Genomic DNA, 12,387 nt, shown 5'->3' with positions numbered 1-12,387 from the left:
TCCGGCTCCAAGGTGCCACCTCAGAGGCTGCTTCATCATCCCATTCCTCCCGTCCCTCCAGCCACTGCTCATCTTCCCAGGAAGAGCAAAGACCTGATGCTCTTGTGACACCTAATGGCAGTTACTGTCATCAGACTGAGCGCTCTCCCATCTTGCCACGGGGCCACAGATGGAGGGATGCTCTGGTCCCCAGCCCAGGCTGGTTCTGCTGAGCCCGGATGGGGCTTCCAGAGGGGTTTGGGAGTTGGAGATATCAGGCCTGGGAAAGACAAGCCCAGGAGCTGGTTTTTCTCACTGTTCCTTACGGAAACGCGGGCTGGTTGCCCATTTGCCTCATCCCAAGGACTTCCGAACCTGCTGGCCACCTCCAACCCCAAACCGAGCAGTCCCTGCAGAGCCGAGGGGAAGCGGGCGGGTGTACGGACTGAGGAACGCCGACTTGTGCTCTTCAATCCTCTCCCCACCTGAAGGCAGAGGCAGGAGCCTCCCACAACCACAGCAGCAGACATCAGAGAATCCACAGCAAAGCACCGCAGAGCAGCCCCGGCTCCCCAAATCCTGCTGCCGGGGGAACGCCCTGATAAACCCAGCCCTGTCCCTGGGGAGGAGGAGGAGGAGGACGTGTCCCCTCACACCACGGCACCGAAACCTGGGCCGAGGGCTCGCCGCAAGGTTGCATCACCCAGGGCGGAAAACTCCCGGACTGGCCCCGAATCCAGCACCAAAGGGGTTTAATTACCCGGGACCACCAACCCCAGCCCCTCCAGCCTTCTGTGCTGGGACACATCCCTCATTTTCCTGTTTGCTCAGATCCCACGGCTCCAGAAGTTTCCAACCCGCTCCGGTGGGGACAGGCTCATCCCTCCCCACACAGGGACCGGACCCGCAGCCCCCCAGACCCCATCGGGGCGATGGAGGCTCCGGGACCCCCTTCCCGGCTGACGGCAGAGCAGGATCCTCCCTGCCAGATGCTTTTATATTTTTTCTCAGCACATCCAGCCCAGGGATCGGCATCCCAAGGAGCTGCAAGGCCCTTTCCCCCACCCCTCCCCCCCCCCAGCTCGGGGGTGTCCTGGGTGTGGGCAATGCAGGGGGAGGCAGTGGCAGATGGCGGGTTTTGGGGAATTTAGCTACCAGACCGCACACCGCACTCACCGCTACTTCTGTTCCTGGGAAAAGAAGTGACGGAGGCGACGGGGGACACGGCGCAGACACGAGCAGCACCCATGGGTGGCCCCAGGCAGCGCCGCAGGAGGGATGGGGAAACTGAGGCAGGGAGCACGTACCTGGGCTGCCCACGGGGGACACCGGTCGGTGTCACTGCAGCTCTCTGAAGGAAACACGGGTACTGAAGCAGGGAACCAAGCCCAGGAGCTGGGAAAGCATCCTCTCAGCTGGACCGGGCTCCGGGGGACACAGCCCCACGCCTCCTCGCTGCCCCCCCACCCCCCACCTTTCCATCCACCTTCAGGCCATTTTCCGTTCCTGAAGTGGCTCTTTTGCAGGGCGGCTGGCGGGGGTGTGGGGGGGTACTGGCTTTAAGTGTATTTGATGGATAATTCCTCATTACCTTAATGCATTTGCAAGCTGGGATAATTGATGGATGTTTAACAGGATGCGTTTCCGACAGTCGGCTGGAGAAATGGACTCCCATTACTCCGCAAACGGTTCTTTTTACCATTGCACTCCTTTGTTTCAATTGATCCTCGCCTTTCCCATCACTCGCTGCTCATTAATAATCCCCAAAGCAGCTGCTTCCCCCCCCACACACACACACCCCAGCCCCGCTCCAGCTCCTCCTGACCTGCGATGCCGGAGGCTTTCGCAGGGGTTTGCCAGCGGATCCGGGCATCGCCGCAGGTCTCTCCCTTTTATAATAAGGAAGATTCCACCCCCCCAAAAAAGCGTGGTCGAACCTGACTAAGAGCAGGGGAAGGGCACGCCTGGGTATCACCGGGCTCAATCAGAGCGATGCAAGCTGCTTATCCAAAGCAGGGGTGGAATTTGGGGTGAAGTGGGGGGGAGGCGTCCGGTCCGCTGGGCTGAGCCGAGCCCGAGGGAGAGGTTGCCCTTTGGGGCTGGTATCAGCCCAGGCCAGGCCTGGAGCCGAGCCCCGCTCTGCCCACAGGGCTTTTATCTGCGGCTGCCTCCCCTGGGGAAGGGCAGCCCTGGGGGGTTATCGGCTCTGCCCGGCGAGGGGTCCCTGCGTCCCCACCCTGCCCGGCCACCCGGGGGGTCTGGGGTGGAGGGAGCCCCCGGGGCTGCTGGCCGGGAGCAACACGATGTTTAATTCCCTGGGGTTTTCTGCAATAAAGCCCTTGGCGCGGCTGCAGCAAATGGGGCTCCTTCCTCTGCCGATGTCACCCCAGGCACAGCCCCAAAGCTGGGGGGGGGGGGACGGGACTGAAGCCCCCCTGTGCCCTCCCCCAGGCTGCCAGGAGGAAGCAGCAGTGCTCGGGGCAGGGCGGGGGGGGAGGGGGGTGTCTCGGGGGGACCATTTTCCCCGTGATGCTGAGCTTTTCCCATTCCCCATCCCAGTGCATCCCAAACGGAGGTGCTCCCTCGGTGCTCCCCCCGCACGCTTAGACTGAGACTCCTGAGACTCCCGCCTGCGTCCCTGCTCCAGCCCCATCCTCGGGCTGAGACTCCCGCCCGCGTCCCTGCTCCAGCCCCATCCTCGGGCTGAGACTCCCGCCTGCATCCCTGCCCCAGCCCCATCCTTGGCCACTCTCGCCCCCAAACCCGGATCTGGGGCTCACACTTTCCCTCTTCCCTTGCCCCAGCAGACCTCATGTCCCGCACGACCGTTGCTCACACCCCCTCACTTCTCCTTTCCAGTTCCCCCCCGTCCCCACGAACTGCAGACAAACCTTTTCAGGAGCTTTTCCGCTCTCACCCCCCCCTTACAGCACACAGCCACGCACCTCGCCGGGCCAAGAGCCACGATCCGACCCTCCCCTGCAGCATCCCCGATCCTTCCAGCCCTTTTCCCAGCCGCATCTTGCCTGGGATGCGGCAGAAGAGCCTCAGCACAGGAGACGAGCAGCCACGGGCCTGGTTTAAGACAGAATCAGAAAGAAAAAAGCAAAGCCCAGGGATGGAAAATCAGCTGGGGCTGCTCAGGGTTTATATAGCCCCGGGCGGGTGGGGTGAGGGGGACTGGGCCTGATCCAGAGCAGCTGGGATGTGAGACCCACGGCTGGGGTGGAGGTGGCTGGGATGGAGAGTGGGGGACAGGGGGGCCGGAGGAGACGTTCTCGCCCCTGGGGTGCCTTTGGGGGGACCAAGGGGCCAGGTCCCAGGGCACGGACCAACCTGATGGAGCCCACGCTGCCGGAGGTGCCGGCGGGAGGGATGAAAACCTCAGTCCCAAACACATCGCTGCTGCGGCTGAAGCATGAGATCGAGCCCCCTGCGCTCCCCAAAACGTGGGCTGCACCCCGTGCTCCAGAGCAATGGGTTTGGGGGACGCGGCTGGTCCCCCCCAGATCCCTGTGCCAGGGAGCAGCCGGCTGCAAACCCCCCCTCATGTCTCCTGGGGAGGAAATAACCCACTTTGGGGGGCTTTGCCTCTTGGGGTGCCAGCTCAGGAGGACCCGGGGGTGAGAGAGGACCCCACAACCCATGTGCACCCTCCTCCGTAGGATTAGCACCCTCGCCGACAGTAAATAACCCTCTGAGGAGGGATGAGCCCCGCGAGCAGGGATGGATGAGACCCCTCGTGCTGCAGATGAGGTGCTGAGCAGGAGGGGGATGGCGGGGGGGGGAGACAGCGGGGACCGGGGCTCGTCACTGCTCCCATAAGGCACATCCCAGGGCAGAGTCTAAACCACGCTCGTGCCCCAGAGATGCCCCCATTGACTCCGTAGCTGCCCCGCAAACACCCGCGGTTCGTACTTGCCCATATGGGGCATCTCCAAGCCAGGACCAGGCTTCACCCCAGGCAAACCCGGGGGGGGTCCCGCCGAGCTGCCAGCCGTGGCTCCCATCCCCTCCTGAAACCGCCGAGCCGGTCTTAAATCATGATGGGAAGGCTGGTAAAAGCCTTGGTGCCTTCAAGCATGAAATACAAAGCACTCACCGCCCCCTTTCAGCCTCTTCCCTGAGTGCCCGGCTCACCGCATGAAACCTTTTATATCCCCCCCCCTCCTTTCCCCATTTTTCCCCGCCAGCCTGGAGAGCGCCGGCGCGCCGCCAGCCCCTCCGCGAGCTGCACAGTCCCAAATTGCTCCCTGCCTTTATTATTTAAAAAAAAAAAAAAACAAAAAAACAAAACAAAACAAAAAAAAACCAAGAGGAAAAACAAGGCTGCGATTTCCTTTCTCACCTCTGAAATAGCATGACGGGTGAGGAGGAGGAGGAGGAGGAGGGATGGGAGGCCAAATCCACCCCATCCCTGGTGTCCACCCCTAACCCAAACGTGCCGAAGGGTTTGGTTTTAATGGAAAAAAGCTCGGGGAGGCATTTTGCAACCAGGGAAGGGAGCGACCGCGGATGTGCAATGGGGATGTGGAAAGGTCCCCGTTGCTTCATCGCAGGATCACCCTCCGGCAGAGCCGGTACCCGCCGGGCACCATGGCGAGTGATGCTTCATCCCAGCAGCACGGGGATGCAGGGACCCACGGCGGTCCCGTGGGGATGGAGGTGGCCAAGGGTGCCGCAGGGGGCTGGGGACCATCATCCCCGTGTCCCGGCGGCGGTGGTGGGGTGGGGACGGCTCCGCGGGGCGACGCCATGGCGGGCAGATGGGGCTGCGGGCGGGCGGGTGGCACGGGGCAGTCCCCGGGCGCCGGGGGAGGATGCAGATGGCGCGGGGTGGGATGCTGTCGCGCTGCTATCAATCAGCGGCGGCTTTACCGAGCGCGGCAGCGTCTCCGGGGTGTAAATCAGAGCTGAACAAGGCTGAGGATTTCTCAGCGAGATCTGGCCTCGCTGGCAGCGTTCGCTCCGGCGACAGCGTCGCGACGGGGAGACCTCACGTCCCTGCCGGCTCGGCAAAGGGTGCGTGAGGACGCCTGCGTGAGGGTGCTGAGCGTGCCACCGCTCTGCTGTCGGGGGAAAATGCCCTGGGGGAGCCCGAGTGGCAGTTCCCGGCAACCTGAACCCCTTTTCAGTGTCTCCTCTGTTTTCCACCCTCCTGCATCCTGCTGATGGAGTCCCAGCCGAGCAGGCGTCTCCCCACCCACCGTGGCCCCGCGGGTCTTTGTAGGGAGCAATGAGGCACCCGCGGTTTCCGCACCCACCCCGGAGCAGGGTTTCGCTGAGCAGCACCAATGTTTGCTCCCAAACTGCCCCAAAGAGAGATGGGGAAGGGGACAGGGGGTCTCTGGGGAGCCCTTGGGTGGCCACAGGCAGCCTGGCCGCTGCAGGTGGCCTGTCCCCTTGTCCCCATCCTGCCTGGGACAGGATGTGCCTGGGGGGGGTTTCCATTCCTCCCCGTTTTCCTTAGCATCCTTTGGGTGCAGCGTAGCCCCAGGTAGCACAGCATCCCTGGTCCCTACAGCAGCAAGGACAAACCCAGGGAGCTGCTTTCCTGCCCTAAACCCCTCCTTTGGCCACCGAGACAGAGACCGTTTCCATTTTCCCCGTATCAGGCAACATTTCTCCAATGACAAGAATTTAAGAAATCAGTTTCGACCACCTGGAGCCGACCCTGGTCCAGGCTCGCTGCCATTCGCGCTTAAACTTTTCCTTCCCATGTGCTTTATTCCCCCTCCGGATGCCGTAGGTGCCCGGCGAGGCCGGTGCTGCCGAATTGCTTCATCTCTTCCCAAACGCCTCCCGCCTGGAAGCCAGCCCAGCCCGCGAACCGTCTGCGCAGGCGTCCCTGTGCCGTGCCCAGTCCGAGCATCGCTGGATTCACCGCCCGTTGCCATCAGGGTTTGCTCCGCAGGGTTTCACCCTCCTTCCCCTGCCACTTGTCCGTTCTCCCCCAGGTTTTCCCCGTCATCCCCATGGTCCCTCATCTTTCAGCTGCTGGGGCCGTTCTCCCTGCTCCCGATGGAAGGCGGCTGGATCTGCTCCTTCCGTGCCGCGGCGGCGGCTGGGGCAGAGCCTGTGGCAGGGGGAGAGCGGGCGAGCTCCCGGCCTCCCCTCGTGTGAGCATCTTCCATCCCTGCACGAACTTGCTCACATTTAAGGCGTAATTACGGCGTGAGTCAGCCCTTTTGGCAAACGCCCCGCGGCTCCGTCCCCGCACGCCCCGATTCCCCCCATGTGTGTCCCCCCCCCGCCCCAGCCCTGGGGATGCGAATCTGGGGCATCGCCACCCGCTGTGGCTTTTGGGGAAGCGGGGTGGGGGATGCAGGGCACCGTGTCCCCTCCCCGGGAGATGTTCAGCCCCTGGGGACAGTGATGCTGGCGAAGGGGCCGTGGTCCAGCGTCCCGGGCTGGGGCTGCCAGCGAGCGCCCGGGAGCAGGGGAGGGCCGGCCGGCTGCCATTATTCAATCTGGAGCAACCCTGACCTGCTGACAAAGGCAGAGTTATTTTTAAAAAGCAACCACTCAGCAAAATTCGCCTCTGCCGCCCGTCCTGCTGCCGCTGCCCGCTGCCGGGGAGAAATCCGTCCTGGGAAACGCGGCTCTCGGATGCCTGAAACGGGGGGGGGCAGGAGGGTGGTCCCTGCCCTGCGCCCTCCTGGCCCCCCTCCCTGGGCTCCGCTGGCTTTTTGGGCTGCCGAATCCTCCCTCGAGTGACGGGAGCATCACAACCTGCTTTCCAGCACTATTTATAGCCCAACATGTGTGGCAAGCCCAGGGCTCCCAGTACGGCAGAGCGGAGGGCACCCCACATGCATCCCCCCCCCCACCGGGGATCCCCGGAGCATCCCCCGCTCCCTCCACAGGCAGCGGGATGGATCCTGCCCGCCCCAGGGGCCTTTTGATGCAGGATGATGCTCACCACGGTGATGGCCGCGATGCGGGGACCAGACCAGCGGGGCAGCGGCATCGCCGGGTGCGTGCCCTCATGGGGGATTGGAGCAGGGGGCTCCCCCATCCTCGCTCCCCCCTGCTCGGTCTGTGGGTCAGGAGCAGTCCCGGCCTCTCGCCCGTGCTGGGGGGTTGCCCTCTCCATGCCAAAGCCGGCCGGCGTCGGGGAGGGACGCGGTCAGGGGAGGGTATGCAGGGGAAGAGCTGGACCCGCTCCAAATTTCCAGGGCGAGAAAGTCGCCCCAAGCCACGCTCCAGCTCCAAACAAACGCCCGACTCGAGGGGCCGGCAATGCTTCGCCCCCGTCCGGATGAGACCTTGGCGGTCCCACCTGGCAGCACCCCCTCTTTTGGTCCAAGAAGACTCAGGGGGGATTTAATTCCCCATTATGGGGGGGCGGGGGGTGTGTGTCAGCTCTGGGATGTCCCGGCGGAGGATGCGCTCCCCGGCCCCGCTCGCCTTTGCTCCCCCGAGGTGGCCGTGCTGCCCGGGAGCCCTCCTTCCCTTTTATTGCCACGATGTGAATTAATACCCATTTCCTGAAGCTTTTATGGTTTCCTCCCAAATGGCTCTTACATCAGGGGGATATTGGGTTACAGCAAATACCAGCAGCGAGGAACCAGCCCGGGCTCTGCCTGCTGCTAAATCCACCCCTGCCTTTGGGCACCGTCAGCCTCCGATCCCGCTCCCCCCGACTGTCCCTTCCCCAGAGCCGGGTGGATGCTGCCGGCGGCAAATGATCCCCTTGGGATGGTGGGAAACGCCAAGGACCCTCTGGAACCTCGGCAGGGGGAGAGCGGGGCCGGCTGAGGCCCTGGGGCGTGGGGATTTGGGGGCGGCCCCCGGTTTCGGGGCGGTTTCGGGGTGTCTGGTTTGGCTCCTGCCTCCGTCTCGCTCCGAGCGCACGCACACCTCTCGGGCTGGTTACTGTAGAAACGAAATTAGCACGGGGAGGGAATGCAATCCCAGAGCTAATTAAGGTAATTACAGCTTCACACCAGCTGCTCACGAGGTCCAAGGACCTTCTGTAACTTGTGGAGGGGATCAGCCACTCGGGGGAGACTTTGAACCCCAGCTCCCGGGGACCACGCCACTTTGGCGGCACTTGGGATGGGCGGCGGCACTTGCCACCGAGGGTGACACCGAGCATGGCCCCAGATGTGCCTCCCAGATGTGCCGGCCCCGTTACAGCAGCGGGACCCAGGCTGGGTTTGGGATGGGTTTGGGGTTCCTGGGAGCTGCTTTGGAGGGGGTTTGGGTGGGCGGGGGCGGCGGGAGGTGCTCCCCCAGCCCAGGGCATCCTGCAGCGGCTGCGTTTTACAGACGTGTCACTTTTGTTCCTCAACCGGGAACACGCTGACCCGGCGGGGAGGGAAACCGCAGCTGGGTCAGGGTCCCCCCGCCCAGGTCGGGCTCGCCCCCTCGCCCCCACCCCCCATCCCACTGGGACCAGCTGGCCGAGGCCGAAGGGTGCAGGATGGGCGCAGGGAGGCAGCAGGACCCGGGGCTGGTGGGTGTCAGGGGCGTTTAAGGGGGGAAATGGGGGCTGGGTAAGCAGACATCTCCCCCAGGGTGGAATTAACCCACTGGGACCAGTTAGGCACTGGTGACACCAGGGGATGGGGACAGTGGGGGCCACCCCCAGCACCTGGGGGACAGGAGCATCCCTGGGTCTCCCGCAGTCGGTGAATCATTACTACCTAGCGGGTGCCTTCCCATAAAATGTGTTTTTTGGAGCCGATTCCCAGCACCACTCCAGGGCGGGAGCCAGGGGAATGCGGCCAAACGTGTTTATGCCGCGGCTGAAACTGCCCGGTGGCCCTGGCCGTGGCGCGGGGCCGGGGATGGCGGGGGCTTCGCTGGCCGGGGACCAGGTGGGGCTGGCGGAGGGCCAAGGGCTGGGGACAGAAACGCGGTGTGCCGCGGTGGCGGTGGCAGCGCGTCAGCGCCGGGAGCGGGCGGTGATTCACCGCTTACCAGCACGCTGATATTTATTACCCGGCTTCGTTACGGGGCCGACATGAAATGTGGCGCAGGGAAGGGGAGAAATAAATACAGCGCCGGCGCGGGAGGCGGCAGCATCCCCCGTGAAACCCGATGGGTTTCCCCATCCTTCCCCCCACCCCCCCGCCTCCCGCCGCTTTCTCTGGCTGGTGGATTTTGATGGAGGAAAATAAACGCTCGCAAAAATCAGTCTCTCTCCCGGCTTGTCCCCGTTTGCCCTGTGCTTTGGCAGCTCCGCCGGGGTGGGCTGGGACACGGCAAGAACGGGAGCCAGGAGGGAGGGACGGCGGGAGGGGGCTCCCCCGGGATGCTCGGCCCCAAGAGGGACATGGGGCCAAACTGGGACCCGCATCCTGCACGGGACTGCCCTCCTGCAGCCCATTCCCTCGGAGGAAGCCGGCCACAACGTGGAGCTGCCTGAGACGCACGGGCATGAGAACTGCCCCAGCTCGGTGCATGGATGGAGTGGGGCACCGTGGGACAGAGAGGTGGGAGGGAAGGGGGCAGATCCCCTGAGCTGGTCCCCAGAGCTTGTCCCCCATCCTGAGGAGGGTGGTGTGGGAAGAGAGAGGCTGTGCTGGTCTGGGACTGGATCGGATGAAGGGGGGTGGATCCGAGGCAGCAGGATGGATCCAAGGTAGGAGGACGGATCCGAGGCAGCAGGATGGATCCCAGGCAGGAGGTCGGATCCGAGGCAGGAGGATGGATCTGAAGCAGCAGGATGGATCCAAGGCAGCAGGATGGAGCTGGTGCGAAGGGACAGAGCCAGCACAGAGGGATGGCTCGGATGCGGGAGGCTGGTTCTGCTGCAGGGGATGGAGCTGCTGCAAAGGGCCGGGTCTGATGCCGAGGGATGTATCTGAGGCAGACGGATGTGACTCAGGGTGACACGAGCGCAGGCGTTTATGTCCCCCCCCCTTCCAGCCCTGCCATCAGCACGGGGCTGATCCCCTCTCCCCCACCATCGCGGGCAAAGGGGCCCATCCCCTCTCCTCGCCCCCCCCCCGCAGAGCCCCACCTGTGCCTCAGTTTCCAAGGGGCAGAGGCTGCTCCGTCCCCGTTTCCATCTACCCCTCCAGCATCGTGGCGAGGACGGGGGCTCCGTCCTCCTCCTGCAGCAGCTGGGAAGGGCCGGAGCAACGCGGGGCCAGCACGAGCTTTCCCCCCCCCCGGGTTATTTATAACCACCTCCAAGTGCCGGTGTGCGGCGGCGGCTCCCGGGGATATTTTTAGCCTGTTGCAGGGAATCACGGCGGCGAGCGCTCGGGAGCAGCAGGGGGGAGGGAGGGAGAGGTGCTGCAGCACGAAGCCCTGCCAGCATCCCTGCTCTGAACCCCCCCAGCCTCGCCGCCCACCCTTTTTGGGGAGGAAACATTCCCCCCGCCCGCCCCTGGCATGGCTGCAGGGTCACGCCTGGCCTTGGTGCCACTGCATCCCTTCGTGGCCTGCTGGCACCCGAGGGACCGCGTCCCCCTGCCACCTGCTGCGAAAAGCCGGCCGCGGGCAGCGGGGCTGCACCCCGGCACAGGGCACCCACCGGGGTGTGGGGTGCCGGGGGGGGGTTGGCTGGCGGCGGAGGGGCCGCGCAGGCTGCTGCCATCTCCTCGAGACAGGAAGACATCAGGCGAGCAGCGCTGTCTGCATCTCTAATCGCATCGCTCCCGCCGCCCGCTCCCCCGCCCCGCGCCGCTGCGGAGGCTGCGGGGAATCCGGGACAGGGCACCCCCCCGGGCTCTGCTCTCCCATCACGGGGGGGGTCACGGCCACCCCTGACCCAGCTGCCCGCAGGGTGGGGGGCTCTGTGTCCCGCAGCACCCGCGTGGCAGCCTCACATGCGCGCGCGCACACACACGTGTGTGCGCATCCCTGGCACAGCAAGGAAGGAGCATCCATCCATCCATCGTGAGCTCCAGGGACGGAGCTGCCACCCAGGTCCTGCTGAGTGGGGAGGGACCCCTTGTGCCACCCCCTCCCTGTGCACAGGGATGTCATATGCACTGCAGCGTCACCCACTGCAACACCCCCCCCCCTCCCCGCCCTGCAGCCAGTCCTGGCAACACCCCCAAATTCTCTGCACCCCCAAAGCCCACTGCAGTCTGCAGGAGCTGCAGGGCAGCCGGTGTCAGCATCCCGGGCACCCCAGGACCTGGGGACATGGGGACACGGGCATGCAGGACCCAGAGCTGGGCACCCTGGGGTGCAGGGCTGGGCACCCAGCAGCAGGGCTGGGCATCCAGGACCAGGGCTGGGCACCCAAAACCAGGGCTGGGCATCCAGGAGCAGGGCTGGGCACCCCAGGGTGCAGGGCTGGGCACCCAAAACCAGGGCTGGGCACCCAAAACCAGGGCTGGGCATCCAGGAGCAGGGCTGGGCACCCAAAACCAGGGATAGACACCCTGGGGACGAGGGACAGACACCCACCCCCGGGCAGCGCCGGCGGGGAGTGGGGCCGAGGTGTGAAGTGTGAAGCACCGCCATCCTGTTCCAGGGCAGTTTCCCAGTTTATTTTCTCCCCTATTAGATTCCAGCTGGCAGGATGGCACTCATAAATATACATAAGGGCTCATTTACATGACGGTTTATTCGGGAGCAAATTCCACAGCTGCCTGGCAGACGGCTCGGCTCGCTGCAGCGGGCGAGCGTCGTGCCCGAAACCAGCCCTGCCTCAGTTTCCCCATCTGCAACCCAGGCCAGGGTGGGAATGGTTTTCGCCGCATTTTTGGACAATCTATTCCTGGAAAGCCCAGGCTGTTATTATCGGGGCTATTTATAGCACGGTAAATGGGTTATTAATATGATTATTCGCAGCGTGGCAATGCCCCGGGTGGCGCTGACGCCCTGCCTGCGCGAGGTGATGCAGGGGGACGGTCCCAGCCCCATCCTGCCCCCAGCCCGGGGCAAAACTCACCCCAAAAACGCCGGGGGGGCATCGGGCTGTGCCCGGCTGGCGCTGGGGTCCCGCGGCGGAGCCGGGGGCTCCCGTCTGCCAAGGTGGGGAGGGGTGGGTTTGGCGCTTCCGTGCCCTGATGCTGGAGTCCGGCTCTTGTGTCGATCACGATGATTAGCTGAGTCACAGCTGGGGTGCTGCTAATTAAATGTATTTCTTAATTAACAAGATCACAGAGAAGGCCTGCCAGCCCGGCTTGGCTTTCAATCACGGCTGACGGAGGCAGCTGCGGCCGCAGAGGTACCGCGTGGCCTGAGGTGTGATGAGCGTCCCCGTGCTCAGCTCTGCCCCGCAGCCGCCCCCGCTGCGCTCCCACCCCAGGAGCCCGTTTCCCCACGGATGCGGCAGCGGCATGAGGACGAGGAGGGCTCGTGCCTGGCCTCATCCAGCCCCAGGTGTGGCGAGCAGGGCGGCCTCAGCCCCTGGATGTCGTGGAGCTGGGGTGCAGCGAGCGTGCTGGTGCTCAGCGCAGGGCTGGGCCACCCCCCTGCTCCTGCCCGGTGACT

Source organism: Larus michahellis, chromosome 21 (genome assembly GCF_964199755.1).
Source record: "Larus michahellis chromosome 21, bLarMic1.1, whole genome shotgun sequence".
NCBI classification, from domain to species: domain Eukaryota; kingdom Metazoa; phylum Chordata; class Aves; order Charadriiformes; family Laridae; genus Larus; species Larus michahellis.
Note: the sequence above shows the minus strand (reverse complement) of the source record.